Genomic DNA, 12121 nt, shown 5'->3' on the forward strand with positions numbered 1-12121 from the left:
AACTAAATATATTATTAGTAAATGCAAAAGAAAGAACAACTACTTTTAAGTTCACTGTCTTCAGGGACTGAGTAGATGAATGTTGTCATAAATGCAGGATTGTTACAATAGTTATGGCATCACTTAAAAGTGAATATCACCAAGATCAGAGGAACACATTATTACTAATGGGATTTATGCATAGATCTCCCCATGCACCACTTTGAAAACTTACTCCTTAAAATTTCCCCCTGCACAATTGCTAAGTTGCCTTGCTTTTGGTTTATTAAACTACTTCATATCTGATTGAACCCAAATCTAATTTTGTTTTCTTCTATTTTTACTTGTATAATAAGCGTTAAATCTTAGACTTTTCTAGTAATTTTTGTCAAATGTGTGACTTCTTTGGATTTTTCATTGGTTTACCATAAACCAGAAATAAAATTGAGGAATTATTTGATCAGGTCAGTTAGTCAAGATTTACATTCCCTTGTCTTTTTTTTTTTTTTTTTTTACTTTATGTGTCTTATGACACTGTGGAGTGAATTTTTTACTTTTTTTGCCAATCATTTTGCTATTTCACTTGTCTAAATTATTTTGGCCAACATTTTTTTTAAAGTTTGTCATATTTTTTTATTAAATAGATCCAAGTAGAATTTAGAATTTGGAAATTTGGATAATAGTATCTTTCATACTCCTACTGATACAGAAACTATTTTGGCTTCATTTTCTTGACTGCATATTTATTTATTTCACTTTCTGTCACTGGGTATGATATTAATATATGGTAATATACATACAATCACAAGTTAGATGTACATTGTAAATTCATTGTTATCACCCAAAATATCTAGATTTTCATGCTTTCATCACCATCAGAATTACAATCCAGATTTCATAAACTGGCACTTCAAACTCGTTTATTTGATTGAAGGTATAGCATGTTTTGAGGCTTAGAAACTAGAGATGTGCCATTGAAAACCATAGACAACTCTTAGAAGTCAGCTTTTCCCTTTTATAATTACTTCCTTTACCAAAGTCTCGTGTTACCGAATATCTCTATAAATTTAAAGAACGTAAGAATGAAAGGCTTTAGCTAAGGCTGTTTGTGCTTTGCCTCTTGAACATCTGTTTGACAGGAATTAATGGCTCGCTCTTGCCATTTCATGTTAACTATTTTAAATCACACCCTAATCATTCAGTATACAAGTTTAAAACTCATGATTGAAATTTTCATACCCAAAGTCAAAACGTTCAAAGTTTTATTGTTCCTGAAATAATCAAAATGACTATTCTGCATTTATGTCAGCATAAAAGTTAACTATGTCTTAGCAGAGCTTGAAAAATTTTAGTGGTGCTGTCCTGATGGAATGTGTAAGGCACTCACTGGGAGATGGGTGTTGTCTATGGATCATTGGCTAATTTTTAAAAATTGATTGTTAAAGGTAGCCCTTGTTGTATTAGGTGAAAGCAGTAATCATTATTCCCTAAGCAAAGGGAAAATTAAGTGCTAATTAGTAAGTTATGGAGTGTGCAGTAATACTTAGAGGGTAAGCAGAATTTCCCCACTGGTAGCAAATGCTATCTGGGGACAATAGAGTCAACAAATTGATTGCTGATATCTAATTGTGTTTTTCAATCCCGCAAAGTACTAACTATTAAATGTCAGGAGGGTTTTCATCTCCATGGCAAAGTTTCTGTATTGAAACCTTAGCTTGTAATAAAATTTGAATTTTATGCTATTATTTTAAGAGTTTATCCTACCCATGATTATTTACTTACATGTAGCATTCTTATTCATTAGACCTTTTCCTTCAAGATCTTGAAGTCTCTATTCAATTATAGTTTTATTTCCTTTTATTTACTTAAGATGAAACTTTGAAAAAAAGATATATGTCATCCTCTTTATATTAATATTATAACACTTTGAAGGATATTAGCTTTCATAGTCATCAAATGAGAATTGCTAAGTTGTTTATATTGTCACAGTTTGAAGATCTAATCTTTATTGGTGGTGCAATAGAGCTAACATATTTTATGCTCTTAGTTATGCCATAATGTAGATTTGATCTTGAAAATTAGCATTTAAGATATTTTAACTTGATGTCCACACAAAATAAAGATTTGAATACTGAGATTAACTTTTAAATATCAGGTAGACACAATTCTAAATGTTAACTTGATTTGTAATAAATATAAATGAATTATAAAAAGGCAGCTTCTGTTAATATAGTTTTTGATTTCTCAGGGAAAGAACAGATTTTTATTTTTTCCATAGTTAAAATTTACACACACTAAGATAAAATCTGATCTCCATGTTGAATCACTCACAAAAATAAGATTGTTCATCTAATACCAGCTTGGAGTTACTCGTGCCACTTTGTGATAAAAACAAAGGAGCACAGCTGCTTCCCCGATTTATCACAAGCCTTTTGGAGCCTTCTAGCCTCCAAGTGAATTCCAAGCATGTAAGTCTCACTTTGGCAAACTGGAAATCTTGGCTCTTCCAACAACTGTAAATGGCTGCTTTCCGATCCTCTTGCTTGGCATGAGTGAAAGCAAACTCAGCTGAGATTAAGAGAGGGGCTTTACAACTTTCACTCCAGCTGATTGTCAGTTATCTCTCTACCCATTGGAGACAAGGACCACAGGACAGCCCTCAGCTTGCAGGAAATTCCCATTTCTTGCTCAAATTTACTTTTCTGTTACTTGAAACCAAAAACTTTGGAGAATTACAATTTTATCAATAAATGCCTTCTCTAAGATACCTTAAGGACTCTGATAATACTCTCTTTGCTATTTGTTAAAAGCAGCCCTTCTTTTAGACCTAATTGAGCTGATCTGAGGTTCTTTCTTCCTTAGGCCCCTTTGAATTTCAGGTACATGTTTATGATCATAAGCCTTAGTACACAGGCTAGAATCCTAGGTGTCTTCCACATCATGCCCTTGTAGTACCCTGTCCTTTTGGTCTAAAGGTGATGAAGTCTGGCTCCAAGATATCTGGCTCCCTGGAAGATGTTGAATGTTGGAAAAAGCAGAATAGATGATTCCTCATTAGGAAGATACACATATTTGCCTTTCAAGTGGCAGGACTTTCTTTCTGAACCCTTGGGAGAAATCAGAGAGGCTCTTAAATTGGTCTTCTCTGAAGACAACCAAGGAGATGAAGAATGCTTAAGGCATGAGCAAGAGCTCAGAATCAGGATTGAGACTGTCAGATAATGGAAAAGTGGTGTGAGTGCAACGGGAAGCCTAGAACACAGGTGAGACAGGGACATGCATCGTGGCTTATAGGACAGTGGAGTCTCACTAGGGGTCTTCCCAGTTAAAATAGAGAGTTCAGTTTGGTGTTTTGAGAGAGAAGGTGGGGTCAGAGGACAGGTGGCTCCACATCCAAAATGAACGCCAGGAACATTTCTGGCCTAGATTTATATTGTGAGGACAGAAAGAAAGAGAGAAACTAAGATTTGGAAAATGTATTAAAGTATTTTTACATTTTGTTAAGTTTTTTTTTTTTTTTAATGGTTATTTATTTTGAGACAGAGAAAGAGAATGCATGCAAGTCTAGGGAGAGGCAGAGAGGGAGAGAGGGAGAGAATCCCAAGCAGGCTCTGCACTGTCAGTGCAGAGCCCGATATGGGGCTCATTCTTAAAAACCCTGAGATCATGACCTGAACTGAAGTCAGAAGTCGGATGCTGAGCCGACTTAGCCACCCAGGTGCCCCTCATTTTGCTCAGTTTTGAGGGCACCTTTATACATGAAAGCTATGCTAAATTATATATTTCATAAACATGGATCTGAAATTTTTTCTAGGACACAGTTGTAGATGTTGTGATATGGAATATTTGAGATCTGAAATAAAGTGGAAATAAAGTGATCCACTGACCCACTGCTAAAGCTGCATTTCATTAGAAATGGTCTTACTACTTTAAAAAATGATCAGAGCAATGAATTTTTATTTTAAAAATTAAAACATAAAATACATATTAAGAAGAAGGTCAAAAGGGGCGCCTGGGTGGCTCAGTCGGTTGAGCATCCGACTTCGGCTCAGGTCATGATCTCGGGGTGTGTGGGTTCGAGCCCCACGTCGGGCTCTGTGCTGACAGCTCGGAGCCTGGAGCCTGCTTCGGATTCTGTGTCTCCCTCTCTCTCTGCCCCTCTCCCGCTCATGCTCTCTCTCTCTCTCTGTCAAAAATAAATAAACATTAAAAAAATTTAAAAAAAAAAAAAAAGAAGAAGAAGGTCAAAGTCACATTTCCTTCCCTCCAATCCCAGTCTCCAGGATCACCACTCTTATTCACACTTTGTTCATACTCTAGAATTTTTCTATGCACATGTAAAAATTGATATACAAATTTATATTTTTCAAAATGAGATCAAACTAGACATATTGTTCTGCATTGTGCTTTTTTCAATTAAAATTTCATGACCTCCTCCCGTGTCATTGCAATTTGGTTTGGCATTCTTTGCAGCAGAACTATATTCCCTAATAGAGATGTAGCATAATTGATTTGCATATGGCTAAATTTAAATTGGTCTTATCAGGTTGTTGGCTCAATGGATTTAGAAAATCTTAATTTTTTTTCTCCCCCAAAGCAACATGCCCACTTTTAGAGAAATATGCGTACATACACACACGTGTGTGTTTAATCAAACATGCATGTATGTTTAAAATGTATAAATTAAACAGTGATAATCTTTTACCCTCTCCACCCCTAACCCTAAAGCCCTAAAGTAATCCCTGTTTTACACTTTAACGTGTGCCCTTCCACATTTATGTGTGTGCATGTACTATATATGCACATTCTACAAATTCCTCTGCAATTTTTTTTTAATTTACTATATCATGGACCTCTTTTGTATTAATATGTACAAAATGATCTGTATTATTCTTTTTAGGGCCTGCCACCTATTGTGTTTATGATTATGTCATTATTTAATTAATTAACTAACTCCTGTTGATAGATATTAGGGTTTTCCCAGTTTCTTTTTGTTTGTATGCTCGTGTGAGTATCTTTTGAAGTTTTATTTCTAGAAGAGACATCGGTGAGCCAAAGAAAAAGCTAATTAAATTTGGTATGTGAACTCAAAATAGCCCTCCAAAATCAATAGACTTACTGGGTTTTAACTACAACTATTCAGAAGCATAAATATCTAAGTTGATGCATGAATTCATTTGAACATCAGATCATTATGACTTTTTTTGAAGTGTTAAAATTCCTGTGCTCACCTGCCTCCTCCTGGATTATCAAGGCTATTGCTGTCTTGTCAGCTGTCTTATTGCTGCCAAAAAAGGCCCTCAGCAAAGGGATGGGGGTGTAGGAAGGACACTTAATGCTCAGTGTCTTGTAGGGGGCTTTGCAGCTGGAGAGATGTGGCTTTGCATTCCAGCTTTGCCACTTGACAGCTACATGGCTTTGGACAGGTTGCTTATCTTCTGTGAGCATCAGTTTAGTCTGTAAGATGGACATGATAATAAAATCTACCTCATAGTATCTAAGTATTAATATAGATGTACTTAGTGTTTGGCACAAACTAAGCATTTTGTTATCATTATTTTTTTAAGTTTATTTATTTATTTGGAGAGAGAGTGAGTGAGCAGGGGAGGGGCAGAGAGAGAGGGAGAGGGAGGATCCCAAGCAGGCTCTGCGCTGTCAGCACAAAGCCCAACGCAGGACTCAAGCTCAGGATCCGTGAGATCATAACCTGAGCTGAAATCAAGAGTCATACGCTTAGCTGACTGAGCCACCCAGGCACCCCTTGTTATCATCATTTTAAACATATACATGTATACATACATAGCATTAAACTGAAAATGTGACTTGTCATATATTAATATGGTGTTCCTAAATACCTATACATGACAAAGGGCTGCTTATTTGTTACTTTTGTCAATTTCTCATTGAATAATTTTGTCTTCAGAATCTTTCATATAATATTCTCTGGAAGTGCTATATTAACATTTTCCAATTTCAAAATAAGCAATAGTAATGAAATAAGACTAAGTTAAAATAATAGATGCATGTAGATTCTCTCTTTTTTATCCTCTTGATTCCAACCATCACTGTGTTGGAAGGGCTACCTGATGTAGGTCCTGCACTGATCCCCCCCATTGGAGCTTGTGTATTTCCAGAGCTAAATGCCTGCTCAGCTGGTCCCTGGGATGGTCCACAGGCACTCCAAATACAGCATGGATAAAACAGAACTCCTCTTCATTCCCCCTAATCCCTGTTCCTCTTCCCCAGCCCAAGTTAATGTCACTAATAATCACTCAGGCAGAAACCGTGACTCATTTTCCCCTTCTGCCCATCTCCCCACCGTCAAAAGAATTACCAAGATTCTTTAATTTGCCGTGTCACCTAAATGTTTTCAAGTCTATCTACTTTCCCTTCTTGCCATCAAGGCCTGATTTCGGTCTTCATCATCTCTCATTTGGACTGTTAAAAAAAATCTTTTTTATTGGATTCCTTGCCCTTATTCTTGTATTTTCTGAAACATCTGACAAGCATATGCCACTCCCCGTTGAAGGCCCTTCACTGGCTCCTCATCACTGTCAGCATACAGCCCCAGCTCTTCAGTATTAGAAACCAAGCCTTCCTTGACCTAGCACCTGCGTTCTCCAGCCTCATCTCGTGCCTCTACACACCTCATATTTTTCACTCTCTGACAACATGAAACTGACAGCCCCGCTCATGCTGTGCTCTCTCTCACCTCCTTACCCTCTTCCCTTCCCTTCTTTGCCTAATTCCCATCGATCCTTTATGACAGCTCATGTGTCATTTCTTCCAGGAAGCTTTCTCCGAGCTAGAGCCCCTAATCCATACTCCCACAGCATCTCCGTATGCCTTTCTCAAAGCTCTTAGCATATTCTATTAAAATATCTAATCAGGGGTCTGTCTCCCCATATGGACTCTAAGCACCTCAAGGGCAAGTATTATTTATTTTCCTCAGCACCCAATCCACTGCCTAGCACACAACAGGAGTTCAGTGAATATATTTTTTTAACTGCATCGTTTTCTTGAAATAAATCAGTGTCCGGAGGTATAATGTAGGAGACAACTTATCAACTTACTAATTGAGCCTCTACAATATTTTAAAAATATTGTGCTAAGATGAATGGGGATTCCAAAAAGTATAAGACCCACACTTCCTATATAGATAGAGAAATAACATGCGAATGTGAAAAGCTGCTGGAAGTTATGCAGACAAGCAGTTGCAGAGCTCTGAGAAAGTGATTCCAGCAGGTAGGGGTCCCTTCTGCTGTCCAGGGTGATGAAGATGACAGATGACATGGAACTGAATTGGTTGCAGGGTGAGCGAGATCTGGAGAAGCAGAAAGCGGGAAGAGTTGAGCGACAGTGTTCACTCCCTGGTGCTTTCCTATAATGCAGAGTAGGGGATGTATACAGAGTAGAGGGTTTATTTGGAAGGCACGACAGTAAGAAGAACACCCGGGCCTGGTTTCTCAGGTCTTCTGGCTTCTCCCATCTCAGCACTCAATCCCAAGACTTCCAACAAGATACCTTCTTCTGTTGCTACTCTCTATCACCCACTCACACCCCCAGCTCAACTCAGCAGTAGCTAATAATATTCCTTTGGAGAATAACTACTTTCCTTGAGGCAATCTTTTCTGAAGTTTGAAATCAATTTAAAGTCTACTTTTATTTGGTGTCTTCAAGTACTTTCAAATCTAGGGCTAACACCTAGAGAAAGGGTGAGAAAGACTAACCCATCAAGCCATATGTGAGGGAAAAAGCATATAATACCATATTAAGTTAATTAGCAACTAATTTGTCTCTTTAAGTGCATTAGGAATTCATAAAAGGGAGGTTTTACTGTGAGGGAGAGCAAGCTGGCAAAACTTCACGAAGAATATGGCCTTGAATTTGGCCTTGAAGGATGAGTAGCCCTTGTATAAGCAGATGGAAAGAGAAAGAGGTTCCCTTGCAGTTCAGCAGTACCAGCAGTAGGGGTTACTGTTTGAGACAGTGAAGAGTACTGTGACTGGCACATAAGAGATATATGTAACTGATGAAGGCATTAGCCAGGACTCTGAATGTGCAAGTGACAGCTTTGTTCTTCCATTCCTCATCTCTACTTCTTATACAAAAAAAAAAAAAAAAAAAAAAAAAGCAGGGAGAGAGAGAGATGAGCATTTATTTAAAACTAACATGGTAGTTCACACAAGAGAAGAAAGAGCTAAACATTTAAACCTCTGGAAAGATAGGGATTGGAGGATTTCTGGAAACCTGAGCAGCTGAAACTTCGCTTTCTAGTGTATTGCATTATCTGTCGCCTGGGTTCCTCCCCACGAGGTGTTGTCAGACCAGTGGTGATTCCACTCAATAGAGTATGTGCACCCTAGGAGCTTCCTGCTTACGTCCCAACATCTTCCCTTGTACTTCAGAAAGTCTCAAGGAAAACCTCTGCTTGGCCAAGGGATCATCAGCTTGTTACCAGAAGGAGGAGAAAAGTGTTAGGCAGACAAAAACTAAGATGCCAAATAAATGGTGGACTGAATGAGTGATGAGATATGTAGCATGAGGAAAGGTTACAGGGTCTTGAAAAGCAGTCATTGATGTCTCAATTATACATGGTCTTGTTAAAGTTTGTAGAGCAGCAAAGTAACTAGAGAGAGCCACTGAAGAAATAGACCTTGTCCAGTAATAGATAAGATTACCTGAATGGGGAGAAAGATACAAAGAAACCACCTCGAAGACCATTTTTATCTCGCCTGCCCTTTTTTAGCTCTGCTTTCTCCCTTTGTGTGTCAACTTATCCGTGACTGTTTCTCTCTTTCGCATTCTTCCTACTTGTCCAGGGCTGAGGTTGTCCCTTTCTGCAAAGGGATAAGGAGTTAGTATTTTAGGCTTTGCAGGCTGTACAGCCTGTGTCTCTACTACTCAACTCTGCACTGTGGCACAGGCCAGCCACAGACAATAAATAAGTGAACCAGTGTGGCTGTTTCAATGAAACTTTTTATTTATGGACACTGAAACTTGAATTTCATATAATTTTCACATATCATTAAATACTCTCCTTCTTTTGATTCTTCTCTCATCCATTTACAAAGGGAAAAAGCCAGCTTAGCTCACAGGCCATACCAAGACAGGCTATGGGCCAAATTGTCCACAAACTATAATACAGTGTTCTCTGTTTGAGAACATTGCCTTCTAGTCTCCTACTGCCTTTCTCTTTTTCTACCTACTCCTGCCTTTCTTTCTTTTTCTTCACACCCAGCTGCCAACAACCCTGTACCCAAAAATGCAATGCAAGTTGAATTCGAAAACACTGTGTTTATTGAACAATTTCATTTTTTATTATGATATAAAAATCAAATACATATAAGATTTGCTTGTATATCAAAAAACAAAGTCTAGTTGTTTAATTTTCATGTATTTGTATTCACTTTTTTTTCATTTAGAAAATGTTCCCAGGAAACAAACCCTAACAAGACAATAGAGCCCAGCACTGACCATTTATATCAAAATAGGATGACCATCGACTCCTGATAATTTCTTCAACTAGTTCTTTATCCTTGCATTTTTCTTCACTCTGAATTTTTCTTATATATTGAACCTAATGCTTTTCTTCCTGCCTGAACTTAAATAAAGGGGGATAAATTTATTCTGAAGAGATGGGCATGGCCACAGGAGCTGATGATGATAGATCTGAGGTATGACTCTTGTTAGTCACCCCTGTCTTGCTTTTAGAGAGCTTACTCTATTCCTCTGGGATGGGTCACCATGAGTCGTATGCTACCTGGTACCTAGTGCATTATAGGCACAAGGGAAATCTTTGGTTGAATTAGCAAGGGAAACCCACTTAAAGGTAGTTTCTGTAGTTCGTAGGTCTTGAGGAAGACTGTAAAAGATGATATCTGCTGCCAAGGTTCTCCAAAGTCCTCTGTGAACTTTGAGGGAAATATGACCTTGCCTCTATGTCTGGATAACTATTTGTCAGGTGAGGGGAGCAGCTAAAACTGTAAACTTAACCACAAAATTTGCTGTGTGCGGTGCCATCGCACCTGGGAAATGGCATCCCGAAGTCTAGGACCTGCCCTAGTCTGTTAGAGTAACGAGCTCATGACTACAACTTCCTCGGTTGGTACAAGAGATTGCTCTTATCACCGTGGCTATCTCTTTCCATAGTAATTTTAACATACATTCATAAGCATTATAATTTGCCTCTTTGATAAAAAGTGTGAAGAGAACCTTAGTCTTTATTTTTTAGTATAAAAGAGGAAAAGTGTTCAATTTTGAAAGGTTAGAATTTAATTAGAAAATATATTAGGAGGCGCACAGACTCAGCAGGTGCCTTGACTTAAATCCATCTTTTTGATGATGGCATGATTTTTATCCCAGTGCTAAATTTTTAAAATTAGTTTCTAATATGTTATACTAAGAGTCGATAATGTAACATCTCTGTCATGGTATATTCCTTTAAAAACGAAATATCAATTCTCCAATACAACCTTAGACAATAGTAAAAATGAATTGTTAATTTAGTTTAAGGTTTTTCTATTGGTTAATTTTTGGTCATGATAATAGAAAGTAACACATATGGTGAGAGATATAATTAACTGAACTTTAGCAAAATTTGAGGCTAAGAAAGGGATATTAGGAAGATACTTCATTAATGATGTGCTATTAGCATACAGTACTTAGAATTTAAACCTCATTTCATTACACTAGAAAGGTCTTTTTATTAAGCTGTTCTGTGAGAAGGTCAGCATATCTAAGTATTTATAACTGGGAGTTAAACTAGCCTAAAACAAAAGCCAGCTGAGAAAATATTCAGAAATTTGCCCCGGGTATGGTTCTCAATTTTGGCTGGATTCAAATGTAAGCCATTCTTAGATTAGCATCTTCAACTCCTGGTGGCTACATCAGGAGTCAGATATTCTCTCATGTTCTCAGCCAAAAAAACAAAATAAGAAAGGTAGAAAATAGGAGAGGGCTACAAGCATTATACCCTTGGCATATGAGCAAGAAGTCCGATCCCTTGTTAATGTAATACTGACAGCTTTTGCCAGAGAAGATGGAATGGAGTGTGGGAGAATTTGTTATCATTTAGGAGTACGTTTAGGTATCATCCAGTGGAGCCAGTGTTGGCTAGGGAATAATAAAGGGTAATAATAGAAGCAGTTTCTTTTCAGTTTTTCTCATTGACCCAGAAGAATAGCTTCAAGGTGACTCTATCCTCGTTAGTCGGCTAGGTGATTCTTGATATGGGAAGGAAAGGGATATTTGTTTGTTGTGTGGGCCCCTCCAAAGGGAACAGCAAACCTCTCTCTCTCATGTGGGAGCTTTTGGTGGGCTGTGAGGCTTTATTTTAAGTGCAGCAATTTTCTCTGTCCATATGTCTACCTGCCTTTAGATCATGAATACTGATCCTGTCAATGGATATAAAATTAAGTGTCACAACTACCTGGGCCCAGAACAGTCAGAGAAAAAAGATATAAAAAATGCAGATGAAGTATATACTAGCAACCCAGTTTTTTATAATAGAATGTTTCAGTTGTCATATACGATTATCTATGCAGTGGCCAGGTAGTGCTCATCTGTGTGTTTGTCTAAGTTCCTGAAAGGATGGAGTATTAGTTATTCCTCAGTTTATTCCCTCACCTTACCCAGGACCTATGTCACAGAAGTCAGGAGGGTTAGCTGTCTGTGTAAATGTTGAGACCTTTATTTTATCACACGGAAAGTGTGAAAAGATTTTAAGGTAGAAGCTAGACTAGACTTATCCTTCTTGCAAGGGAAGTAGAATTTTTAGGGGCTATAGGTTCCCATAGTGGGAGGGATCTATGGGGCCTACTTCTCATAAAGTCAAGCAGACCAAGGCAGAGGGCCTCAAGCTGATCAAGTAGAACCCTAAGGCCTTGAAGGATCTGGGAATCTCCCAAAACTGTATGCAAAACATTATTTCTATGAACATGGGTGCCTAACTTAGATTCTAAAAAAGATGATGCCCACACCCACACAAAATCAAAACCCCCATATGTGGGTTTGAAGAACCCACATAGCAAAGAAGCAGTGGAAGGTCTTAGAGTGGGCTCCCATGCAACTTTATGAGTGTTTAAGCTTAGAGATGGTTGAGTCCATTTAATAACAGTAATAAGATCTCTGATATGTTTCT

General features: G+C 37.8%; 1 protein-coding gene and 1 non-coding gene across 4 annotated transcripts in view; both read left to right on the forward strand.

Annotated features, from left to right (window-relative positions):
• The window catches only part of KIAA0825 (KIAA0825 ortholog), a 385059-nt gene that overhangs the window by 80694 nt on the left and 292244 nt on the right, over positions 1–12121 (forward strand). The window lies entirely within an intron of this gene.
• Positions 3990–4074, forward strand: TRNAR-UCG (transfer RNA arginine (anticodon UCG)). Its single transcript is given in 2 exon segments — positions 3990–4026; positions 4040–4074. It is a non-coding gene; the product is annotated as a tRNA-Arg (tRNA).

This window comes from Panthera pardus, unplaced genomic scaffold, assembly GCF_024362965.1.
Source record: "Panthera pardus isolate Hobbes unplaced genomic scaffold, ASM2436296v1 HiC_scaffold_2, whole genome shotgun sequence".
In the NCBI taxonomy this organism is placed as follows: domain Eukaryota; kingdom Metazoa; phylum Chordata; class Mammalia; order Carnivora; family Felidae; genus Panthera; species Panthera pardus.